The sequence below is a fragment of the Stegodyphus dumicola genome, chromosome 3, assembly GCF_044657685.1.
Source record: "Stegodyphus dumicola isolate Sdum_Otavi_A_Nest chromosome 3, ASM4465768v1".
Taxonomy (NCBI): domain Eukaryota; kingdom Metazoa; phylum Arthropoda; class Arachnida; order Araneae; family Eresidae; genus Stegodyphus; species Stegodyphus dumicola.
This window is the reverse complement of record NC_140770.1, coordinates 254,707,440-254,734,870: the sequence shown is the minus strand read 5'-3', so window position 1 is coordinate 254,734,870 and position 27,431 is coordinate 254,707,440. Positions and strand designations below refer to the sequence as shown.

At 33.9% G+C, this 27,431-nt stretch overlaps 1 protein-coding gene across 6 annotated transcripts in view; it reads right to left on the bottom strand.

Annotated features, from left to right (window-relative positions):
• The window catches only part of LOC118199512 (uncharacterized), a 497,225-nt gene that overhangs the window by 239,819 nt on the left and 229,975 nt on the right, over positions 1 to 27,431 (bottom strand). For 2 of the 6 annotated variants that reach the window (XM_085814058.1, XM_085814059.1), the window contains one exon: positions 7,190 to 7,254. The exons of the other annotated variants lie outside the window; for them this stretch is intronic. The gene's annotated coding sequence lies outside the window, so the exon portion shown is untranslated. The remainder of the gene's footprint in view (positions 1 to 7,189; positions 7,255 to 27,431) is intronic. 6 annotated transcript variants of the gene reach the window in all.

Sequence of the window (27,431 nt, the reverse complement as noted above, 5' to 3'; positions counted from 1 at the left end):
AGTGAATTATTGGGTGTTGCCTAATATGGAGAGAGGTTAAATGAATTCTATGACAGGAAGTAGGCGATTAAAATAAAAATTTTATCACCTCAATTTTAAGAAGAGTTTATCATAAAATTCTCGTCTTTAAAATAAAACTGACACACATTTTGCAACAACAAATAATCGTGACTAGAACTGCTAAACGAAAGGCAGTCTGCAACGTTTGTCACTCCCCCCTTCTTTTTTTTTTTCTTTTTGGGTGCATGTCTGAATCAAAAGTCAAAAAGAAGAAGAATTATGCTATTAGTTTCGAACAAAATTAAAAACAACGCTTTTATGAAACTCTTGCTCTTTAAATACCAGCCGTTGAACAAAGAAATAAAACAACACTCATAATGGTGGCATTCGCTCACGTGATAATTCGTGATGTCACTATCAGCAGAGAATGAAAAGGAAATGCGTCACGTGAATCTTTCTGGCAAACAGACAACCGTAAGTGGAACGACGATGAAAAAACAAAACAAAATGCTAAACAGAACAAACAACGACGGTCATCGTACTTTTTTAAATTCTGCAGACTGTTTTTCCCTCAGTAAATATTCTAAGAAATAATTAGGAAGCATACAGTACGTAGTTAAGTAAAATTTTCAGAAGAAACATTAAGAGTACAAAGAACATTATCTATTATTTCGTTAACTATTTTTCTTTATTTTTCATTTGCTTAAATTTTGTCGTTCACTGAACTCGCTGTATTTAAGCCTAATGATGTGTTTATGAGTAATATAAAACTAACCAGAGGAAATATTTCATCATAAAATAAGCTATTATTAAAAAAATAAGAGCTGTATGTCGTATAACTAACTATAGCACCCACAACAACAATAATAAACACTTTTGTACATTATACGGATAAGTTACTGAAAGAACTAAATTCTCTGATAGTATTATTATTTATTTTAAATTTTTGTAAAATTCATACCGATTTGTAAAATACATGCATACAATTAGGTCTTTGCAAAGTACTTTAATAGCTAGGTAACTCAATTTATGAGGCAGATGGTAGTATGTCCTGAAAAACATTCTTTGGTAGATATATAAATATCAGTTCTCTCATTTATGTCCGGAGACGATAATTTGCGATTAAATTGCAATTTATCTATCGTAGAATAAGTTTTGAAGGAAAAAAAAAAAAAAAAAAAAAAAATTGGAGCTGACGCGAAAGCATTATCAGGTTATGATTTTCTTCTAAATCAAGAATGTCATCAATGTCTATAGTATATAGAAGTCATTAGTATGTAGAAATGAAGATCAAGAATGTCATCAACGTTTATAGTATATAGAAATGAAGCTCTTATCTTCCGCCACAGTATTTAGACGGTTTAGAGAATTTGGCAGAGATCAAAATTTTTTCTTGGATGAAGAACAGCACACATGAAGACCTTTGGCAACTTAGTTCCAGAAAATGTGTCGACCATATGAAAAATGATAATCAGTGATAATCGTTCTGCCTACCAAATGATGTAGAAAGAACTTAACATTGGACCACAGCTAAACGTAAAATTATTCATGAAGAACTGCGTATGAAAAAATTAGTTTATAATTTGGTACTCATAATTTAATTTAAAAATCTTTTAATCGCTTTAAAATCTTTGAGTTTATTAATCAAAAATTCGTTTAAGTTTTACAAAATATGAAATAGATAATAAAATAAATTCCAAATTAGGGCTACCAGATACCCATATTCGGTGAAAGATTACGTTATTCAAAATTGGATTGCTCTATGTACCGTTGTTTTATCACATTGCAAAAAAGATACACACATTTATGCAGCTTCTTCATTATTTAATTTCTTTAAATATAATACAGGGCTCTAATATTTGGTGGCAACAATTTGAAAAGTTAACCGATATTTATAGTGAACCAACGCGAAATGACTAAACAAAATTAATAGCCTTTCTGGGCTAACGCCCTTTGAACTTGAAAAAAACTCTAGAATTATTTAATTGCGGTGGATACAGCATTATTTATAAAATTATCAGTGATGAAAAGTACACTATATAACACGTTTTTTTAACGTTCGAACACGTCTGGAAAATAAAGTATTCTCTGAAAACGGCCTCAAACCAACACTGGTAAAAATGTAACAGTCATTAAATAACGCATTACATTAGTTCATAATAATAATAATTATAATAATAAACTTAAATGAAAACCAAGCTGAATTTTGCTTAGTTTAGATAAGAACACACAATCTGTATAACTGAAATTTCAGTTAAGTGCAGTAAGTGGATTTCGTGAGCATACTTTGAAGTTGAACAACAGGCTTCGCGCGCGATTTCTTGGATAACGATGAGGATGGAAGTGACAAGGAGAAAGCTGGGAGGAGGGAAACATGCCGAAAAACGACTGTCTTAAAATCTAGTCAAACGAGTTCTACGCTGGCTTTAGAAGTTCAATCTCACTATAGAACCACCAACCACTATGCGCTGTGGCTTCAGAAAAACAACAGCCAACCTGCCATCTGACACACACTGTCTGGTCTATGTTGCTAAGGCGATCGGGTAAGTGTTGAAGGGAGGAACGACATTACAGTTTATAAAAACCTTGAAGGTAATCTAGGAGCGCGGTGAAGGAAGACCAATTTCATTATGCTAATTTCTAACTATTAAAAATACTTAAATTACTTATTATTATTATTAGCTGCTAGCTCGGCCTATCGCTTAAAATAGTTACTATAAAAATAACAATACGCGTAATTTTAACTAGTCCGGTTTGTGTCATTTTACGGTCCATCTACTAATTAATAATAAAAGAAATGAAGAACTGCTTTTATTGGTTTTAAATCTCTTAGTTTGTTAACCAATAACAGGCAGATTAAATTTGAAAGAAAAATTAAATACTTTACGCTTCGCAGATTGGCAACACACTGGAGCGTGGAAGGTAAAAATATTTTTTACTGAGGAAAAGCAGCACATTTCTTTAAAATCGAATGAACATTTTTAATTAAATTTGAACGACAAATATCTTGTGTTCTCTCGGGTGGCAACACATTTCGTTTCAATTGCAGAGTTTTGTGATTGCATTTGAAATATGCGTATGTTATGCTTTGCTGTGTGGCAAAGCTTTGTTTTTCAAGCGTTCAGTTTGTCATCTAAGAATTCATTAAATTCGCGCTAAATATGAAATAAATAGATGAAACATTTAAAAAAAAAAAACTTAAAGTTTTCTTATTTTATTTATATTACGTCCAAAGGGGCCTTTTTTAAACATTTTGGGTGTTATCTTTATTTATTAAATATCATGTTCTTCGCAATTAGGCCATAAAATTCAATTCAATCGCAATATCTGAAAATATCGTACAATGTTGCCATTGCTCGCTTTGAAATCATTCAGTTTCTTAATCAAAAACTTATAAATGCTTTAAAAATATGAAATAAATATTAAAACAAATTCCAAATTTAGGCAGAAGATCATATCTGTGTAGAGACGTACGTTATTCAAAATTCGATGGCTCTAAGTACCGTTATTTCACCGCACTGCGAGAAACACACTTACATTTATGCAGATTTTTCATTATTTAATATCTTTAAATATAATATACGGCGCTAATATTTGGTGGCAACAATTTGAAAAGTGAAACGCCGCTTACAGTGAAACGGTACAAAATGCCAAAACGAAATTAACAGCCCTGTGAATTTCTGTGAAAATTTGGTAAATATAACGCTGATTTTTGTTGTTTGACTTCTGATTTAGCCCTTCTGGGCTAACGCCCTTTGGGCTAAAAATATCGAAATTCATCGGAGTATCCCTCGTATTATGTTTTGACATAAAAGCAAACGGATAATGTACAGAATCTAAATTAGTCTAGGTAATTTTAAGTTATAAGCAATCTACGTAAGATAAAGCCTAAAAGGTTTGTTAGGAATCTTAAAACATCTTAATCAGCAATTTTTTAATTATCTCACACCCGCATGTCCAACTTATCAGTCGATATTTGCTCATATTCACAGAAAAGAAGAAATACAGTCAACAGACTGTTACATAACATACAACAAACTGAGAAAGTAGCCCTTTAAACACGAGAAATCAGCCATTTCGCAACAATGATGAAATACTTGTTTCTCTCAATTACAATCTCAGCAATCATAAATGGATCCAACACAGAATATGAATGTCTTTTGACATATATTTAAATACATCTTATCATCAGTGAGAAATATTGCACTGATAATCAAGAAAAGAAACACCACGCTTGCAGCAATTTCTGGGGTCAGTAGCAAATAACGTTAATAGATTCATTCGAAGCCAAATATACTCGAAGACTCCATGATTCGGTCCCACCCCCTTAACACGCTTCATTAACTTCTGTTTACCGCAAATTGAGTATAATTCGTAAAAGACGTTTCTAATGCCATACATTATGTACTCTAATCAGGAATAATAGCTTCCAACCCCTTTAAAAAATATTTTGTTTTATTGCATGTTTTTAATCTTTGTTCTGCCCGTTTGCCACTTTTGTTTTTATCACACATCTTTGTTTTTGTTTTAGTGTAACTTTTTACAGGCTTTGTCTTTGATTTATGTATTTATTATTAGGGGAGGTAGCTCCGTTCTCAGTCTCAAAACGGCATTTTGCGGCGTTTTACTATAAACGCGAATCACTTCTTCTTCTGGAGGACATTCTAAGGGAAACTGACTCGTATACACGTTACACATGGGGGAAAACTACGAAAACACCCATGCAGCCAGCCCGTTCGCGAGATTCGAACCTCGGACCGAATTACCAGTGTTCAGCGACTTTACCGCTCGGCCGCTGGGGGCGAAGAACCTGCATGAATGTAGGTATGTTTCTCGCATTGCGAAAAAACGACGGTACCTAGAGCCAACAAATTTTGAATAACGTAATCCTCTACCCGAACATGGGCACCTGGAAGCCCGAATTTCGAATTTCAAATTTGTTTTATTTCCTATTTCATAATTTTATAATTTTTTTTATTTTATAATTTAATAACACTTAACGAGTTTTTGATTAACTCAAAAATTTCAAAGCGAGCAATGGCAACACTGTACGGGGGGGGGAGAGGAAAAAATCCCCTCCCTCCAGCGCGCCAGACTGTGTATCGGAAATTCTAAAGATAGGCTGTTTTTAAATATAGGTCATATTGCTGTTGAATTGAATTTTATATCGTTTAAGTTCGAAGAACATGATATTTAATAAATAAATATAATACACAAAACGTTCAAAAAAAGTCTCTTTGGGCGTAATGTAAAATCTGAAAGCTTTCGGATTTTCTTTCTTTTTTTTTTTTTTTTTTTTTTTTTAACTTCTTTTTTTTTCCCCATTCCATACGCCCTAAATTCAATGCGATAAAATTATTAACGACTTCGAAGTTTTATAAAAAGATAATTAACGACGGAAGGGGGGGGAGAGAGAGAAATGAATTCTTCCTGTACTAGAAAGAACGACCAACGTTAACTGCTATCTCATCTTTCATAATAAAAGAAGAGCTAGTTTTCCGAAAAGGTGAACAGAAAGTCTTCGTGTTTTCTTATCGCTAATACAAGATCAGGAAGTAATCCAAAAACAGTTGTGTATAACATACTAAATACGTATACTCGGAAGTTTTTCCACCCTTGTTATTTTCCGGAAAGCGTGATTTTAGAAGATCATGCCTGTCTTATCTGACTCATTCACAATTTCGTCAATACACATAAAAACAAGATCGGATGATCGTTACTGATCTAGATAACAGGCTACAGCAACTCTGCTGATACGTGCAGATTACGATGTCGGTCTATAGTGAGATAAAGAAGGTAAATTTCTCCGTGTTTTCATTCCACAATATAGGGACACAAAACAATTACTAGCTAGTTAACACACCTAAGCTTCAGCCCTTCCCTACTCCCTTAAGCGGCGAATGACTCAGAAAAGCTGCAGACAGTAAAACATTAAGAGAAATTAAAGAAATTTAAAATATTTGGGCATATGCCAGATTAAAAAATCTAGGTAAAAATGAATTATAATACTTTCCGCCTATAGAGATTCATCTTCAGCTCATAGTTTTAAAGAAAAAAATCTGATGCGGACACCACGACATATACAAAATGCGTATATTAAATTATACGCATTTTTTGCCTTATTTGATTTAAACTTATTTCCTCGAAATTCTTTAGAGATATATTTCTCATTCAATTAATTCAGTTCTCATCTCGTGACAAGGCAAATATACATAAACCCTCAAAACATCTTTATTAAAAATTTGAGAAATATAGAAAAATATAAAACATTAAATAGAATTAAAACAATCAAAAAGTAATTTTTACAATTAAAATTAGTGTCTCCAGAAAAAAAAAAAAAAAAAAAAAAAAGCAAATCGGCCAGCCGGCAAGAAGGGACATTTTTTCGTTACATATAACTGAAAGCTTACTTTTGGTCACATTCGGCAAAAAGACAGTCAGGGTGCAGAAACTCACTGCTAAGTTTTAAATTTAAACAAATATGGCTGCTACGGTAAAAAAAAAAAAAAAAAAAAAAAAAAAAAAAATTAGGCATAGCCCCGCACTTAAACAACTTTTAAATTCTTGACAATTCTACAACTATTGCATGCAGATTAACTAAAGGCATAAAAACCTTAACCGGAAGATAAGAACAACATAAATTATTTTTTTAAAGAAATAAAAACTGCACAATTTACCAACGTATAAGAAAGAATAAAAATCTGAGCTTATGGAGCCGAGTAACAAAGTGGGTATATTTTTAGTGCGGCCGATTGTAACCAAAAAGGGAGGTTCACAACTACATGTCATAGCAGTCCTATATACAAAATTTCAATGTTCTGAGGCTACTCGTTTTGGAGTTATGAGAGATAATACCAACATAAATACGTACGTACGTACAGAAGTCACGAGAATATCTCTTCTGAATCCATTCTAAATCCGTTTTGAGAAAGAGTCCTTTACTCTGTCCTTACATACAGGTGTCCCGCAAAAACATCGTTAAACTGCATTCGAGAGCGGTCTAAATGCATATTTTCGTAGAAATATGATACCCGAAATTTTTCAAGATTATAGTACTTCCTTTATTTCCTACAAGCAAGTGAAAATGAAAGTCGTTCTATGCATGTAGTCTGATAGTCGATCCCATACAACAGCTTTATGACAAACCGAACTAAGTACACATCTTGAAAGATTACATATTAGTACTTACACGTTAAACATTGATAACACTTCTTGTAAGTTTGAGTGACGCATCAGAATACAAGAAAAAGTTACCTGTAAAGAAAAAAAAAAAAAAAAAGTTATCAGATATTCAAAGCTTTACCATGTAGCAATAACAAAAAATAAAACACTATAAATCATCTTATATTAAAAAATAAAAGGTTGCCTAAATAAGAAATAAGCAACAAAATAGTTAATTAATTTATTTAATAATTATTGATCTATAAATGTTTAACCTTATCCAAAATGAGAACAACATTATAGCAATTATATTACGCAGAAGAATTTTACTTCAGTTAACGGAACTCTACAATATATAATTTTTCAATCCATATACAGAAAAGGATCAAGAAATCTAAAATGGGCTAACATGTATCATGACAGCGTCAAAAAAACAAAAATTCTATAGTTTATACACAGATATTAGCCCAAAGAGGCAATTTGCGCGGAAGAGCTATTAATTTTGTTTTGACATTTTCCGTAGATTTACTGTAAACAGCATTTCACTTTTCAAATTGTTGGCACTAAATATTAGAGCCGTGTGTTATATTTAAAGAAATTAAATAATGAAGAACCTGCATGAATGCATGTATGTTTCTCGCACTGTGAAAAAACAACGGTACCTAGAGATATCAAATTTTGCATAACGTAGTCCTACACTCGAATATGGGCATCTAGAAGCCCTAATTTGAAATTTGATTTTATTTTCGATTTCAAATTTTGTAAAACTTTAACGAATTTTTGATTAACAAATTCAACGATTTCAAAGCGAGCAAAGGCAACGTTGTACAGAAAAAACATTTTTATCTCCAGCGCGCGAGACTGTGTATCGGACATTCTAAAAATATGCTCTTTTTAAGTTAATTTGGGATATTGCTGTTGAATTGAATTTTTGGTTTAAGGCGAAGAACGTGATAATTAATAAATAAAGGTAACGCACAAAACGTTACAAAAACGCCCCTTTGGATGTAATATAAAATTTGAAAGCTTTCAGATTTTATTTTATTTTTTTATTTTTAAAATGTATTCCCATGTTGTTTTGTTGCCATGTGGGGGAACCTAAGATGTTTTTCTTTCAAATGTAATCTGTGTAATATTGATAATAATAATAATAATAATAAAGTAATTTAAAAGCCATGAACACAGTTCTTTATTAGTGTTAATTACCAACTGGACTCATTCATTACATATCCAAAATTCATTACATATACATACATAGTTCAAGAAATATATTCTTTGCTGAAACTGTAATTGCAGACAAACTATTTTATCTTAACCCTAGTTACTTATGTTATGGGTCAGAAGGGAGAGGAAACGTGTTATCTTTTTGCAATTTCATGGATAAAAAAATTCATAAAGCCCTCAAACGCAACATTATCGAAAAATATATGAAGTTGTCAAGTCATTTAAAATCTAAACGCCTGTCACCTAAGCTCATTGTGACGCTGTAAAGACCGCGACCAGAATAATGAAACATACACGCGCACACACACACACACACACACACAGGCAAAAAAAAAAAAAAAAAGTAGCACAAATGTCAATACACGTCTACTTATTACTATACAGCCTTGGCCTATTGTATCAAAAAAACGGGGGACAGAAAGTTACAGGGAAAAAAAAACTCTGAATATCGCAGAGGGGGGGGGGAGACGTTGGCTTTGGGCTTACAATATACGGGGTTCCATATTGGCGAAGTATCTTCAAATAATTGAAAGAAGTTCTAACTTTTTTTGGTTAAAAGAAACATAAAATAACATTTATAGAAACTGTGAATTTGTTTTTACATCTGCTATATTTAATTGTTATCACTAATACTATAAATACAAACGATATTTTGTTTAATTATTCAGGAATAAGCAATTCTCTTTTTACATGAAAGATGAATCCACCCCGTCCCCACCTTTAAATAAAGTTTTAAGTTGCTTTGAGGCAAACCATAATGTTTTTTAATTAAATCTTTATAAGAGTTTTAGTCATTTAAACAATTTTTTATTTTATAACCTTAGATAAAAAGACATATCGTTCACGAAGAAAATAATATGTCACTATTTCAAATACACGAGAGTGTGACTTACGTTGGAACATTCTTAATTATATTTTTACCCTTTTCTTATTGACAATATTACCTGGCTTTGCTTTAGACACCGAAAAATCACGGCTTTCACATCATTTTTTAATAACCTAAATACGAATAATTTTCTTCGGAAAGAGCACAGACATAGCCTTCCGTCCATTGGCGCCATTTCGCATGAAAACAAAATTCAAATAGCAGACGATAATCTACATTTTCAATTTTATTTGAAGCTAAAATAAAATTTCCAAGCAGGCGATTTTTTTCTTTAATAGGAAAGCAAAGTCTTTTAAAAAATGTGCGAATAGCTTCTGCAATTTGACAAAATCTCTTCGAGAAGTTGTTCAAATCTTTTGTTTTTTCTCAGAGCCATTTAAATCAACGGAAATGCAGGGAGGGGTACTTCAAGAATAACAAAAATAAACACAAAATTCTATTAAAAAAATTTAGAATGTAGAATTCACGGTCGGCAGATACTAATAAATAAAGTCATATAAAACTACAATAATTGCATTTTTGAATGAATGCTTTTAATATAGACATCAATCAAACTAATTAAAATTTTTGCGTTGAAATGTTTACCATGCTTTTTTAGGTTGGGTATTCGAAATTCGAATGACGAAAATAGAATGAAGATTCGAATTTTCTCACCTCTTATTTTTTCAAAATTCGTGAATTTGATTATTTCATGTCTACATTTAAAAGACTTCAACGCTCATTCGCCATTTCAGAGGTAAAGTACTCGTTGGGGTGCACAATATTAGTACAGTATTTTTAGTGGTACGCAGAAAATGTGTACATTAAAATTACTTCACTAATTAAGATAAAAAAATTCGTTTGTTATATTTATAAAATCTAGCAGCTTCTTCATCCAAAAAGAATATTTTTTAGTACAAATTTCAAATGGATATTGTCTTAGAAAAAAGGTGCTGCCTTAAACGCTTTTCGCGAGAGAAGGGTTCAACCAAAATTGGGTTAAAATAGAACAGGGATCCCAAGAAGTTCGAGAATATTTCATTATCATTTTTAAACAATTTCTCAAAGAAATCAGTGTTTTGATTCAAATATAATTGAATCATATTAACTTATAAATTAAGTTCGACTACTGAGCAATAAGAACAGAAATAACACACAAAAAAGCTTTATGTTACCCTCCCCCCCCCAAAAAAAACACGCACTAGATCAAGCTTTTACAGTATTTAAATTCCTCTGGCATGTCCTTGACGGTGCTAGGAGCTTAAAAATTTTATCACTTGCATGTAATCTGCACCCACAGTCACCGCTCCATTAAATTAGCATAACATTATGGTTTTTCCTTCTCGGTATTGCGATTAAAATGCAGAGCAGCGTATATTCTAAAAGTACGTGTATTATCACATTTATATATTATTCCTCAGAATAATTTCATAATTCTCTATAGCATATTACACAATTTATTCTACATAATATAATATATTACTGCTTTGACTTATTTCACTCGTCTGGCAATAACATCAGAACAACCCCACAAAATTCATCCTGGCATGGACTGCAAGATTGTGCCTGTCTTTGGCAAGAGCCTTTAGTCACATACAGGTGACAGTACGACTATTCTCAGTTACCCCCGCAATTTTGATGGAGATCGATCACACAGGAGGGGGACGAGTATGAGGGTCTTCCCACCCCTTCCCCTAACACTGGCCTCTCGAGAGGACTTAAGGCTCGCCGCATATTTAGAGTGCCCCTATGCCGCGCAGGCGCTATACATTTACAAATATTTATGCCTTCTTCACCGATTCATGTAATATCGAAAATAACTTGTAGAGACATTAGGTATTTTTTGGGGGGGGAGCAGGAGTGATGAAAAATGAGCAACGCCTTTGCCGGGAATTGACCCACGGACCTATTGAATACATGCCCAGTGTGCAGACCACCACACCACGAACGCATGCTAAGAAGGCGGGAGATATACCTTATAAGCTGAATAAATCCAAAAACATTACATAGTATTTTTTAAAAATCAAACTATATACAGGAAACAATGACTGGAGTACTGCAATCCTTCCCTACAGTTAAAATGGGTTTGTTTTTAATAAGTTGCAGAGACATTAGGTTATTTCGAAGCAGGAGACTTGAAAAATGAGCAATGCCCTCGCCGGGAATCCAACCACGGATCTCTCGAATACACGTCGATCACGCCGACCACTACACCACGAAGGCATACTAAGAACGTGGGAGAAATACCCTATAAAGTAACCAAATATATATATATATTTTTTTTTAAGAAGCCTTTTTATTTACGATTTTATCTTTTGAAATTAAAAAGGAATTTGCCTGAGTCTTATTTGATAGCACTTAAAATTCTTAATTTTACACTACAAATATACTACGATTTTTGCAACTGAATGCATTAATTTAGAAGTTTTATACCCATCTGCCTTTCAATTCTTCTTCCAAAATTCATTCGATAACACTATTAATTATACTGAAGAAAAATATTCGTGATTAATCGTGAAACTCAAAACTCTGGAAAAATTAGTTTTATTGATGTCCATTACAAGAATTCAGTAAAAAATAGGGGGGGGGGACAAAAAACTGAAAGCTTTCAGATTTTATATTACGATCAATGGACTTTTTTTAACGCTTTGTGTCTTACGTTTATTTAATAAATATCATGTTCTTCGGACTTAAACCATAAAATTAAATGCAACAGCAGTATCGCAAAATAACACAATTCCTTTTTAAATTTTCGATTCACAGTCGTAATAATAACGTAATCTTCACTCTAACATGGGCTTTTAAATCATTGGGTTTGTTAGTCAAAAATTCGTTAAAGTTTTACAAAATATGAAATAGATAATAAAAAAATTCCATATCCCAAATTTAGGCTTCGGTGGAGGGATTATACCAAATTTGGGCCCATATTCGGTGTAGCATTATGTTATTCAAAATTCGACGGCTCTAGGTACCGTTGTGTTATCACAATGTGTGTGTGTGTGTGTGGTTATGGCAAAGCCTCGAGGGCTATCTGCCTAAGGGGAGGGATGCCTTCGTGGAGGACTTTCTAAGGGAAACTGGCTCGTATACACGTTACACATGGGGAAAACCAATTATCACAATGTGAGAAACATAAATACATTTATACACATTCTTCATTACTTAATTTCTTTATATATAATACAGGGCGATAACATTTCGTGGCAACAATTTAAAAAGTGAACCGACATTTCAACGCAAAATGCCAAAACGAAATTTATAGTTCTTCTGGACAAACTGTTCTTTTGGATTACAAACATTTTTATCTCCAGCGCGAGACTGACTATCTATTGGAAATTTCAAAGCTATGCTCTTTTTATATTATTTTGCGATGGTGCTGTTGAATTGAGTTTTATGGTTTATGTACGAAGAACATGGGAAAAAGAAAAAAAACTCTTTGGGCGTAATATAAAATCTTAAAAACTTTCAGACTTTTTTTAAATATTATTATTATTTTCATCTTTTTAGTCTCAAAGACACATTCGCAGTCAGATCGTTCCCCTTAAAAATCATTTTTCAACAATGAATGATCATTCATTTACTTCCAAATGTTACGTCAAAGGGTCGAAAAAAAATCCATCAATTTTTGGCAAAAAATCAAAATTTATGATAAAATCTCATATAAACTCTGAAAGATTTTTTTCCGCTCTATCTGCTGATGCAACATTCTGAGAGAGCTAGAGATGAAGATAGCGCGAAAAAACACTTCGATACGCAATGATGCCAAAAAACAATTCGTAAATAACTTCGCATGCATTTATATCAAAACTAATTGCTTTTACCTTTCATTTAAATACTTTATAATTAATGATAGTACAAATACGAGTTAATCCACACCGGCTGCTGAAAAATCTGCAAGAAATAAAATAAAGCCGTTTGTAGCTTTGGCGAAATTTACTGGCGATACCTGTTGTTGAAAAACTCTCCCAACTACAATTGTGACAACCCTTTCGCGTTATGTCATACGAAATACGTGACGTCCCTGAACTTCTAGTCGTTCATTTTTTGTTCCTCTCGAATTTCACCCCCCCCCCCCCCCCGCCCAGGTAAAGCCAAGGGTTTCACTTCGGAGAAGGGGATCCTCTTTTAGAATAGTAACACGCAAACCGAAAAGGTAGAAACAGTGTTTCATTTTCAGAACATGAAATGAATATATCTCTACACAGCATCAGCTCTCAGATACAGACACGATCGGCTGTCGTGGACGTAACAGTTTTCCTAAATTCGTATGAATACTCTATTGCGATTATTACCACAGTATCAGAATTTCTCAGCTTATTAATACATCAAACACTTGAGAAAACACGAACTTGGGCAAGCACGAACTTAGGCAAGCAAAACAAGCTTCACTTTTAAGGTGTTAATGACATGAATTAATTATTAAATTAAACAAAATGCATATCATTAAATAACTATAACCGAAATTCAAATACCAGGCTGGAAGAACGAATCTGAAAAATAGCTGTTTCAATTAAAACGCATTTAAAAACTACATACAGGCTCCGGTTTTCGAAAAATGAAATTACGACTATTAGCTAATAATTCTTTTATACATCTCATATAATATACATCCTTTAACATAGTACAAAACAATCGACAATCAATAACCAACATGCAAAATGAGTTAATTCGTAACAGCAGCAAAAATTGCAGATTCATGATCTTATGATGTGCAGAGCGTGCCATTTATAAATCTTAAGCTAATATTTGTACATCTAAGCCTAATATTTATAACAATTCTTTTATACATCTCATAGAATACGCATTTTTAACATAATCAACAATTGATCTGCAAAATGATATAATTCCTAACAACAGCAAAAATTTCAGATTCATGATTTTGGTTATGTGATGATGATATGCACCTGAACGTGTCATTTATAAATCTAAACAAAATATTTAACAGTAATTAAATTTGAATAATTCACATTCCTAACATGAATATTAAAACCGTAACTTGGTTTTCAGTAAAGCAACTCAAATAGTCTTATATGAAAAGGAAACAAGTCAATATGAATTTCAAGTCAAACTGATTTTAATAGCTACGTTGATTGAGCATTTTAGTAACAAACCTAAAAAATTACTGAAAAAAAATAAAATTTAAAAAAAAAAAAAAAAAAAAAAAAAAAAAAAAAAAAAAAAAAAAAGCTTCAAAAGGTAAATGAATTTTCCTAATACTCAAGAAACCGTTACTATAGTCAACTCTAAAGTTTTAATTTTCATAAAAAGTCCATTTTAATCTTCAAAGCAACAATACTGTACTTTTTGACACATCTTCTAAAATTTAGGAAATCTTAAAAAATAAGATCACATAAAAACTGCAACCTGAAAACTTCACACTATAGTTTCTCGAGGTGTTTACCATCAAAAATACAAAAACCTGGAAAAAAAATTAAATATAAAAATTGTAAAATTAAAAAGAAATTATAATCGCTTTCTCGTATACAAACTTCCGTTTAACAACTGAAAAAATGTTTAGATAAACACTTGCGAAAGGCCTAGAGATATTACATTACATATCGTATACTTAAAATGAGCTGCTCAAAATGGCAAAGCGAAAACATTTTTAATGATATTACTTTGTCGTAAACTAACGGCACTTGGAGACTTGTAGACTTAATTAACTAAGAAATGACTTGGTTTTCAACTGTGGTAGTTCCACAGTCAAACAACCCCAAATCTTGTTTTAAAATCTGTGTGAAAGGCATTTAAGAATTGAATATAAGCCGAAACGTCAGCTGTTTGTCTGTAATTAATTGGGAAACTGGGAAAATTCATTAGGTTAATTCTGGCAAGGAAAGACGCAATGATGGACTAGGTCTTCCATCAACTTAAAATTGCCACCTTGTAATTGCAAGTTAGCCTTATTAAATTTCGTAAACAAATATATTAAAAGGCAAAGTCTGGTTTCTAGTTTATTAAATTTTCTTTTAAAGTGGAATTTTTAGCATCCCCAAACTCTAAAACCATCTCAAAGAGTTAAAAAAAAAAGGCTTGTCAAGAGTAAGCCTTTTGACAGCCATCGTACTTCCCTGTGAAAGAGTAATCGATGAAAGTTTCGTCATTTTCTCTACAGAACTGTGCGAATAAGCTAGAATTCAACGTGTTGCTCTGGACTTTGTTTATTGCGTTTAGGACGAATTGGAGCAATCTGCCACTCAGATCTTTAGCGTTGTGGACGGACGACGCAGCGAACAGCAAATAAGCCGGTTGCATTTTGTTTTAAATGGCTACAAAACCACAATAGCGTCCAAACATGGCAGGTGCTCCATCTGCTGTTGCTGACAATATATTTGATAAATGGATCGCTTTTTTCCATGAAATAATCTCTCAAAACATTGCATATTGATTCGCCTTTTGTGTTTGTAGTCGCGAAGAATAGTTCTTCGTGGATTTCTTGGTTCATAACATAACGAACATACGCCAACAATAGTGCTTCATTACCAGTTAAAGTTGACTCATCCAATTTGCATGAAGAAATGGATCGTTTCAAGATAAAGAAGCTTTCGGGTTTCAAAATTATCACTCATTTCATTGATACGCATTTAAACTGTGTTGTTGCTCAAAGGAATTTTTTTTGAGTACATTACATGCAGGTTTATGTCGAACAATTTTAAAATTAATTATACTCGTATATTTAGAAGTCCCAGTGCAGTATTAAGTGTTGACATACGTATTTTTGTATTCCTCCCCCCACCAGTCTTTTCTCATTTCACCATATCAATGTTCAGTTTTCTTATTAAGATGGCTTTATAAATCTTTTTTTTTGGGGGGGGTCTTTTTGTTATTAACGTTCTGTGTGTTTACTTTATTTATTAAATATCCAGTTCTTGGCGCGTATACCACATAAACTTCGATTCAATTGCAAAATCACAAACTATTTAAAACTAACACATCTTTAGAATTTCCGACAGACAGTCTCACACGGTGGGGATAAATTCCCTCCCCCCTTAACAGTGTTGCCCCTGTTGGCTTTGAAATCGTTAACAAAAAATTCGTTAATAAGTTTTACAAAATACGAAATAGATAATAAAACAAGTTCGAAATACAAAATTCGGGCTTCCAGATGCCCATGTTCGGGTGAAAGACTACATTATTCAAAATTTGATCGCTCTCGGTACCGTTGTTGCGAAAAATGCGAAAAACATACATAAATTCATGCAGACTTTTCATTATTTAATTTCTTTAAATATAATGCATTACAGAGCTATGATATTTGGTAACAACAATTGAAAAGTGATACGCCGTTTATAAAGATTCAACACAAAATTCGGTTTCGAGATTAATATTCCATTCAGGACTAAATGTCTCTTTTGAGCTAAACAAAGAAGGAGGAGCTTCAATGCGCTTTTGAAAGGTCGCTAAAAAGCAATTTGCTACTGAAGACAACAGACTGCTCTCTGTCACTTAAAATTCAACAACTTTGATCATTTGAAAACGTATAAACGTAAAAGTTGCAAACCTAACTACAAACAACTTAAATATAAATATTACAGTCCTCAGTAAATACTCATCTAAAGTAGTAAAAATAATAATAATACTTTTAAATAAGAACAGATTCATAAAACTGGTATTTAATAAATTAAAGACATTACCTGCAACTGGGATAGTATAAACATCTTAACTCTCCTTAAGATGTAAAATAATTTTTACCCTTTCCAGTCATACCCCTTAAACATTCCCGAAGGCAAAAAAGCATTCCTTCTTAGACACCTGGCTGATATTGGAGGGCAGAGATAAAAAACACCCCTTCTAAAAAGGGTAGAGACATAAGGTTAGCGGTGAAAAGGATTGGGTATACATGGAACAGGAAGCAGCAACCTGGTTCCCACTTTCCCCCCATCTTTTCCAGGGTCAGAGGTTACTAGGGTGAAATCGGAGTTCATGGTCGGCTATGTACCAGCACCAAAGGTATTAATTAAAAAAGAAAGTAAGGGGAGCATTGTAAAACTCTTCTCAGATTCCCCTCAGCAGATGGTTTCGGGGAATATTTTTTATGCATAATCTCGCTAAGCTTAACAAAGCAGACGGCTGCAGCTCCAAGAGATCAATGAATTCTAGTCAAGAACTCTTTTCGATAGAGAAACTGGAGTTGGAGCCATTCATTTTCGAACCAATAAACGAAATACGAGGCTCCAAAACAAATGAAAAAGTTGGAATTTGATTAATTCGATACAAAAGCTAATATAACTTACATCCAACCAATCAAAATATATTTTAGTACCTCTTCGCTTTTCGAAGATAAGACCATTCGTTTCAGACACTTTCCATTCCGAATTACAATCAAACCACCAGATGCATAAATTCTTCTTTCGATCTGTTTCGTCATGTTACTTAGATTCTAAGTCTTAGAACACATAAGCGTACTAATTTTAATATACAGAGTGTCCCTCCGCCCAAAACAAAAGGCAACATGATTGCTTGACACGATGACAGCTTTGGTAGAATTGTTCTTACAATTACTTTCGGAAAGGATGCAGCAAGTAGCCATTCAATTAGTTCGAAGAAAATGTTGTGGTCTACGGATTCGTGGAGTTTGAGTGATTGATAACACCTTAGCTTTAAAATTTAGTGTGAAATTTGGACCTGTTTAAGAGAGAGAAATTTCTTTATGTGTGGTCCTAATTTCACTTAGCTTTAACCGTAAATTAGGATCCACTTTTAATTTTGTTCTGTATTTCTCAACTATAGCATGAAAGAAAGTCCTTGTTTATAAATATAAGTTGTGCAAAAAAGCTATAAAATTTGATAGCTTTATTTGAAATGCCTTTAAATTATTTTTTTCGGTTCAGCCAAAAGTTAACAAGTATGTTATTTTTGAAATCTTCAGTTAGAGTTCGATGACAGGAAATTTTTATCAATTGTTCTTGTTCTTCACGAGATTTTTGAATTTAATTGTTAAAAATACTTTGTTTCTTCGCTTACCACCTATTTTTCTCTCGCGTACCACCGGTTGAGAATCGCTGGTCTAAGGTCTTTACAAGTATAGTTCAACCGTCTGAAGCGCAATCCTGGTTGGCATTCTGCCAAAACACATAAATTCGTCCAAAAGGGGCGGTATTACTTGTTGCGACGTGAAAGGTCTTCTCTTCTCAGGAAAGAGCTATGCTGGAAAAAAAGAAAATCCCCATCCTTCCACCATTTTGAGAATAATTCGGTCTGAATGGCGCATGCGTGTTTGCGCTCATGGTTGCGGATGAGGCGGTCGAACTATAGATGTCTTTATCGGCATACGGAATGTATGAAGACTATAGACAGGCATACGAAATTTAGAAAGAAACATAAGGAACATAGGAAGGAATATAATAGGTTTTTAGGAAGAAATATTACTAGGTGTTTTTATAGGAAGGAAAAAAAAAATGTCTATCACCATTTAATCGCTTTAGAAAAAATATGTGTCTATGCGTCTGTGTACCATTTGATCGATTCAGAAAAAACACATGCCTATACAGCATTTAATCGAAAAACTGTATTTAAACACCGCATTCCCCCCCCTCAATTTGTGCAATTAATTATTTTAGCCTGTTTCCTTCGTTCTTTAGGAACAGGTGTCTTTTTTATAAAAAAAGCAGGCGTTGTCTCTTACCATTTAATCGGTTACAAAATAGATGTCTATGCACCATTTCGTTGATTAAAAAGAAAAAAGGTGTTTTTTAGAAAGGTCTAAAAATTTAGACTTTTATAAATAGGTGTCTTTATTGGAAGAAATATAAATAGATTAATAAATACGTGTCTAAGGCCTTTATACATAGGTATCTTTATAGGAAGAAATAGGTATCTGTCACCATTTAACCGGTTAAGAAGAAAAAGAATGTTCTGTGCATCATTTAACCGATTAAGAAGAAATGCCGAACAAACGCGATTTTCCAACGTGTTTACAAACAGATTACTTGTCACAAAATGCGATAATTCGTGCTGATGAACGCCTACCAAACATCAGCATGTTAAAAAAAATATGCTGTTATTCGCTCATAATCGAAAAGCCAAACCTGTAGTTGAACCCGCTTTCGTGTATTGTAACTATGTTTATTAAATCAGCAAACCAGAAAAAAACACAGAGCACAGCCATTCCTAATTGAAATATTGTAATGATCACTTGGATACAAACGAAAATAAAACACGCTGAAGCGAATACAGAGAAAGAGAGTCGACTTCAAAGAGGAAACACTTTACACAAACAAACAGACGACGTGCGTGATATCGGCAATCACGCACTTATTTCACGGGCTGGACCAGCCTTCAAAAAAATGATCAACCATCTTTTCACGCGAGAGAAGACACGCCTCGGCTAAATGCGAATATTGACGTAATCAAGCAGCAAAGAAATAATCATAATGATAAAAGTTTACAAGGATCCGCCTGTAATGGTGCAAGAATTATTCTGTAGTATTAATGCAGGTGGCTGTATATTTCAAAAATTGTTATTACTGCTTTGCTAGATAAATTACTTACAACAAAATTATATAAGAGTGGTCCTAAGAAGTTGACCTCAGAGGAGAGGAATCACCTTAAAATGTACTGCAAGATAGATTTCTTCCTAAAGGTATCGATCATTATGTTATCAATGATATACAAGAATTATATCACATACATAATACAACAATATGTGTAACATACGAAAGCAGGCAGGATTTGAAGCTTTTCGTTTCACAAATCAAATAAGACTCGATGATAAAATAAATTCTTATCTCGGATCTTGTATATATGATAAATCTCGATATCATAGAGATATGCGCTCCTCCCACAAAAAAGTTAACAAAATCTGAACAAATTGAATTAAAACAAGCTTCTTTCAAAGAGTAACTTTGTGCTAGCGTATACAGATGGTTTGTCAGCTGAAACCATCCTAAGCATTTAATTAGCATTTAAGTTAGCAAACGGAGAAACAGTATTGTTATCATTATTATAAGGGCACAGTCCCGATCCTCCTAGCCGGCACAAGCCGACCGTATGATCAAAAAATCTGATGTGTACACTACATGACTTCCTTGTACGGAATACTAAGTTATACGCATTTTTACTTGCATTTCGTTTAAACTTATTGGACTGAATTAAAAATCTACTTCGCCGACAGCGCATAAACCACACTAGAATAAACGCATTCTTTAAAATTCACTCTATTTGTTTACCATAACGACACTTTGGCGCTAGGTTCACTTAACAGTATTATATTTCGTGCATATTATAACTCAGAATGCACAAAATTTATATCATTTAAAGAATTATCTAATCATTGCCACATGTCCTATTCAAATACTAAAATAAAGCTAGAACGATGAACAAAAGAAATTAAGCAAACAAAACAAAAAAGAAACAGTTTTTCACAGACGATTGAGTATTTCTCGTTCAATTAATTCAGTTCTCACTTCGCGACAAGGCAAAAATATATAAAAACTCAAAATATCTGTATTAAAAATTACGAAGTAAATCTTAAACACTTATTTCCTCGAAAAAATTTCAGAAAGGATTAAGCATGATTTAATTCGCAATAATAAATGAAGGCGTTATTTTTGTTGTTGCGAAGCTAGGTTTCTCTAGATTGGCAACAAATCCACTACTCTGCTGTTTCAAATGTAAACAAGCAATGGCCGCCATCAAAAAAATTATTAGGCTTAGCGGCACTTAAACAACTTTAAAATTGTTGATAATTCTAAAAATATTGCATACAGATTTACTAAAGGCATAAAAACCTTAACCGAGAGATAAGAACAACATAATTCAATCATTTTTAAAGCAAAAGATGTACAATTTACAAACATATAAGAGTGAAGAAACTGAGATCACTGAGCCGGGTAACAGAATGGATATATATTGGCGCGGCCGATTGCAACCAAAATACGAGGTACACATCTACATGTTATAGTAGTCCTATATACAAATTTTCAACGTTCTGTGGCTACTCGTTTTTGAGTTATGCGAGATACGTACATACGTTCGTACAGAAAACACGAAAAATTCTCTTCAGAATTCATTTTAAAGCAGTTTTATAATTTTTTGGAGGAAAAGAGTCTTTTATTCTGTCCTTACGTACAGATATCACGTAAAAACATCGTTAAATTGCATTCGAAAGCGGTCAAAATGGATATTTTCGTTGAAATATGCTGCCTGAAACTTTTCGCGATTATAACACTTCCTTTTTACTTCGTACAAGGAAGTAAAAATGGGACCAGAAAAACACATATAAAGTCCAAAATCTGAGTCACAGTGCCGAATTCCAATTCTATCTTTGTTCGTATTCATAATCTTCATTATTGTCCCTGCAAAATATTTCAAATTTGAATTGTTCCTTTGAAAATCTTCTTTAAAATTCTTTCTTTTCTCTCTTGCACTCCGGGTAAGTGTACATTCAACGACGAAGTGCCTGGCGTCCCCAAACTTACCACCACATATTAAGCATTTATCATTATTTTGTAGATGGAACCGATTAAAATGAGCCGGGAAACGCTCATGATTAGTCAGTACCTGATTTATATCAATATTATTTAGAATATTCATCTTCTTGTTTACATTTATACTTTTAATTAACTCTTTCTTCTTATTAGACGACTTCCAGCAAAAATTCCGTTCTGTATAAATCCAGTTTTCCATTTCAGCAATGGTCGTATTTCTTGAATCTTGGATATCAAAATTATCCGTCCCATCCCCAAGTGCCGCCATTTTAGCAAAGGTGTCCGCCCTTCATTTCCGACAATTCCACTGTGTACTTTACCCAGTGTAATTTAACAATATGTTTTCTTTCAGCCTTTTTAAACAAGACAAGAGTCAATTTTTATGATCTGGTTGGGTGAGTACCTGAAGCGCAGATAGGGCATCAGTATAAATATTTATAAAACATCGCAGAAAACTGGTGCTGAACACATTACAGCTGATTCAAGGCGTTCAAAAATGATGGTAACGGTCGAAATAAATATATTTAATATTAGTGGCAACACCTTTCGAAATAAAGCAGATTTTTCTTTCCAGCGTACGAGACTGTTGCCTCTCGGAAAAATGAGGGCGATAATTTGCGTTTTCAGAGTTTTTAATTATCTCGACTGATTAAAATCGTAGGAAGATTAGGATGATCGATATACGTAGCTTCCTACGAATTTTGCAATCCAGGGGTACCTTTGTCAAAACTCAACTTCCCGCCGTTCCGGAGAAGATAATGCCACAAACAGAGAAACAGACAGACGCGACCAAATTTCAATAATACAGTTTCTCGTGTTGGGTAAATTCAATGGACACAATTAAGATAGTATCTGCATGAATAATGCGTTCCGGAAGTCCGTGTTCGCTACTAGTTTTAATGCGTACTCTATTTTTTACTAAAAAACGTTTCAGCTGATTCCGCGGTTTGTACAAGCATAGCTAAAACCGGCATTACTATCTCATTTATCGAAACAAATGCAAATCTTTTCTAAAATTCGCAAACATGTGGTATGCCTTTGCAAAATTGCAGAAAATAAGCCTTATTAAAACTCGATTCGTTACACGTAGGATTTGTATACTGAATACAAACGGAATACTAGAGTAAATATTCCCTTAAAAACGCTAAAAGTCACACGTTTTGCAGCCCTAACAGGAAATTGCTAGATTTACAGGAAAGAAATGTGCTTCCATACGGCTTCTCTTGACAGCAACAAACAAAATAATCTACTTGTGCTCTGCTTTTTCATGGCTTCTGCAATCACCTGACGTAGGATGGAAGAAAAGGAAAATCTTTATCTACAGCACAGGCATTATCATAATACTATTCTTTTCGGTATGCAGTATTTGCCTGGTGATTTTTCGCTGGTTTCCAGATTTTAATACAAACATAAGAATCTTTTAATAATTTTTACTTATAACAATTTTACTTAATAATCTTCTAACAATTTCGACATGTTTTAATAGTTTATTTAAATACGCTACTTATAATATATTTAAATGATGGCTTTTAGAAATATATGTTTTTGATGTGACAACACTATGCACCTTAGCTATGGAACAAATGTGCATGCACTGCACAGCATCAGATACGCAGCTATTTTTTTCAGTCCAAATGGGTGTTACACTTAAAGAAATTAAATAATGAAGAATCAGCATAAATGCATGTACGTTTCTCGCATTGTGAAAAAACACTACTTACAGACATCAAATTTTGAATAACATAGTCCTCCACTCGAATATGGGCACCTGGAACTCGAATTTGGAATTCGGAATTTGTTTTATTTTTTATTTCATATTTTGTAAAACTCTAATATAGTTTTGATTAAAAAACTCAGCAATTTCAAAGCAAGCAGTGGCAACATTGTAGGGAATACAACATTTTTATCTCCAGCGCGCGAGAATGTCTATCTGAAATTGTGAAGATATGCTGATTTTAAAAATTTTTAGCTCAATGTGGCGTTAGCTAAAATTCTCTCGAAACGTCTTTGCACCTGTAAACGAAAAAACGTCCGTTTGGGCGTAATATAAAATCTGAGAGCTTCCAGATTTTACTTATTTGTTATTATTTTATTTGCATAAACGGGGGGGGGGGGAAATCATGTACTTTTGTCCATTTATCATTGGAAAGTATACTATAACCATTATTAATTCAAATTCTTTAAAAAAAAAGTCTTCAAGGGGGGAAGCAAACTGCGATTTACTTCATTTTTTTACTTTTATCGCTGTGTTGTGGGGAAGTGGGCAGGGAAAAAAAAATTCTTGGAGAGACAACATAGCCATTCGTTTTCTTTTCCCCAGCCATTCCCTCCCTCTCCACGAGCTACTACTCAATCGAACGAACACTTCGCTTCGCGGAGGTCCGACTGGATCGTCTGGCCAATTTAAATTCGATGCGCGAATTCAAACGAGTGGCAGATGTTTCTTCACGGAAGTGGGGGCGGGAGTGATGGAAAACAATATATACTAACGTGATCCCGCAACTGCATATCACGTGAACACATCCACCCCCCTTCAGAAAAATAAAAATGACAGCGGCGTAAATAACAATCGCGGAACCATATTTGGTCACGTAGCGAATTTCGATGAGTCATGGTACTCGACAAAAGGAGATAATATTTATAAATCGCTACAGTTTTTATTACTTAAGCCTAATAATTATGTACATTTTTAACACATCCGTGCATTTCTTTTAAAAATTAAATTTTAGAAGCCTGCACTTAGCACATAACAATAACATGAGCTTAATAAGGGGGGGAAAATGTTATACGAATATCAACAGAGTGAATTTAGAATTCCGAAATTTACTTTGATTTTGATCTTTTAGCATTTGCTGATTATAAATAAAAGTTTACCTACTACTTTAAATCAACTTACTTCAATCCCTTGACAACTCTAATTTATAAAATAATTTTCTTAATAACAGTGATGCCTAAAGTAAGATCGAAAGAAATCTTTAAATAAATATGGCAACAGTGACAATTTCAATAAACTATTCTTCGAATGGCAACTACGATTATAAAATAAGATTTAAAATTATGCATTTACGTTTTCCAATGAATCTGCATGTTGCATCTAAACTCTGAACTATCAGCGCCGTTACATCTAAACTACAGAATAATCATAACCAAAATGTAAACAGAACTCCTATTTACATTGAAATAGAACTAGAACCAGAACTAGAAAGATTTGTATGAGGGAAAGCGCGTAATGTTCATGTAAACGTAATCTAATAATTGTATATATTCTACCTTTAGATTTACTAGAAGTGGCAGTGTGAATTATTTTGAAGAATATTTGAATTAGGATTTCTTTCAGTACGAATGGAACAAACTCGGTACCCGGAAGATAGAAAGAGTAAGCGATTTCTTTTTGCCTTTAGAATTAAGAATAAGAATCTAAACTGCAAATGATATTAATTAGCCTTTTTCTAGTTCTAATATGTAGTTAGATTTTTTAAATAAGAATTCGTGATCATGGAAAATCACGAAAGCTAAGAGTTTAGGTTGCTCTGTGTTTTTTCTGTATCATGATTGGTGCACATTATTTCTGTAGTACACTGACTACCAATAAGTATTTATTTGGACACCTGTGATAGAAAAGAAAAACTAACTTTATTCAAAATCAATAGTTGGTAGAACCTCCACGAGAGGTAATTACAGCGTGGACCTTCTGGGGCATACTTTCCACGGGTTCTTTCTATTACAGCTAGTGGTATTTTCTTCCACTCGGCTTGGAGAAGACATAGAAGTTCCTTCACCGATTTTGCACGGGTAGTGCACCCCTGAATTCAGCGATGCTACTCGTCCCAGAGGTTCTCGATAGGGTTCAGGTCTGGACTCTGGGCAGGCCAGTCCATTCGATGAATTCCATTGGCACCATACCAAGCCTTGGTTAACGTCGAAACATGACAACTGGCATTGTCGTCCTGAAAGTAACAGGGGTCCAACCCGTAAAACTGCCACAACGTAGGAAGCACATTGTCATCCAAAATAGTGCAGTAGGCATCGGAGTTGAGCTTACCATGAATGGGGACCAAGGGTCCCAGCCCATACCAGGAGAAACACCTCCAGACCATAATTCCACCTCCACCGAACTTCACTGTTGGCACAATGCATTCTGGCAGGAGACGTTCTCCAGGTAGACGCCAGACCCTGCCATCCGAACAGTAAAGGGTGAACCTTGATTCTTCACTCCAAAGAACCCGTTTCCACTGATCTACGGTCCAATTTCGATGTGCTTTGCACCATTTCGATGTGCATTAACTCCAATTTCGATGTGCATTAACCGAGCAGCGCGGTTGGACTTTGTGATCAAAGGCTTATGGGCAGCAGCACGACCATGAAAACCAAGCAGATGTGTTTCCTTATGGATGATATTCATTGAAACAATACTCCCGGATGCCTGTTGAAAAAACTAGGGCTGTCGCGGATGAGGGCCATCGGTTGGGTGCGGTTCTTCCGAATTTCTCTGGACAGCACTCGTCGGTCTCTATCTCCAGTTTCGTTGGTCTGATGACTCAGGGCACATTCCGACAGTCACCGCTCACCTTCCACTTCTTAATCACATAGGCCACTGTCGATTTTGGGTCCTTCAGATCGCTAGATATGTCCCTTATGGATCGGCCACATTTGTGATACCCGATAATTATACCTTTCTCGAAATCAGAGAGCTCCAAACTGCGAGGCATCTTGCATGCGACAAAAGCCGATGCTGTTTCCTATACGATATATACGGGCGGAATCTGTGACGTACCTTAGGACAGCAGATATCGTCATTTGCATAGGTGTCCAAATACTTATTGGTAGTCAGTGTATAACTTGATGATATGTGAAAAAGTGCAAAACATTCACCCATTCTTCATAGAAAAACTAATGGTGCAGAAGGCAGAAAACTTAAAATTAACAATTCCTCCCTCTTCTCAATCATTACCAAGATGTACTGATGTGACATATAACAAGACGTCAAGAAATGCAAAACATTCAATAAACAGGTTTACCGACTCATTTAACAGAAGTATCCCTATTTTCCATGTAGTTTTTAGACAAAATAATACTTATAACGTCTGTATTTCATGCGCATGGTTTGGATTGGTAGGGCCACCCGCCTTTCATGTACATGGAATGTAAAAACAATACCCATCTTCCCCCCCCCAAAAAAAACTGAAAGATTTCAGATTTAAAATTACGTCTAAAGGGGCGATTTTTTAACATTTTGTGTGTTACCTTCCTTTATTAAATATCATATTCTTCGCACTTAAACCATAAAATTCAGTTCAAGAACAATATCGCAAAATAATTTTAAAATGAGCACATCTTAATCATAAATTAAATTAAATCTGCTTTCAGATTTTATATTGCACCCAAAGGGACCTTTTTTTAAGTTTTGTGTTATTTTATTTATTGAATATGATGTTCTTCGCACTTAAACCTTAAAATTCAATCCAACAGCAATATAGCAAAATATTTAAAAGAGCATATGTTTAGAATTTCCGATACACAGGCTCGCGTGCTGGAGATATACCCCCCCCCGTACAGTATTGCCGTTGCTCGTTTTGAAATCGTTGAGTTAGTTAATCAAAATTTCGTTAAAAATTTGCAAAATATAAAATGGATAATAAAACAGATTCCAAATTTGGGCTTCTAGATGCCGATATTCGGGTGTAGACGTACGTTATTCCAAAATTGGATAGCTCTAGGTTCACAATGCGAGAAACGTACATATATTTATGCAG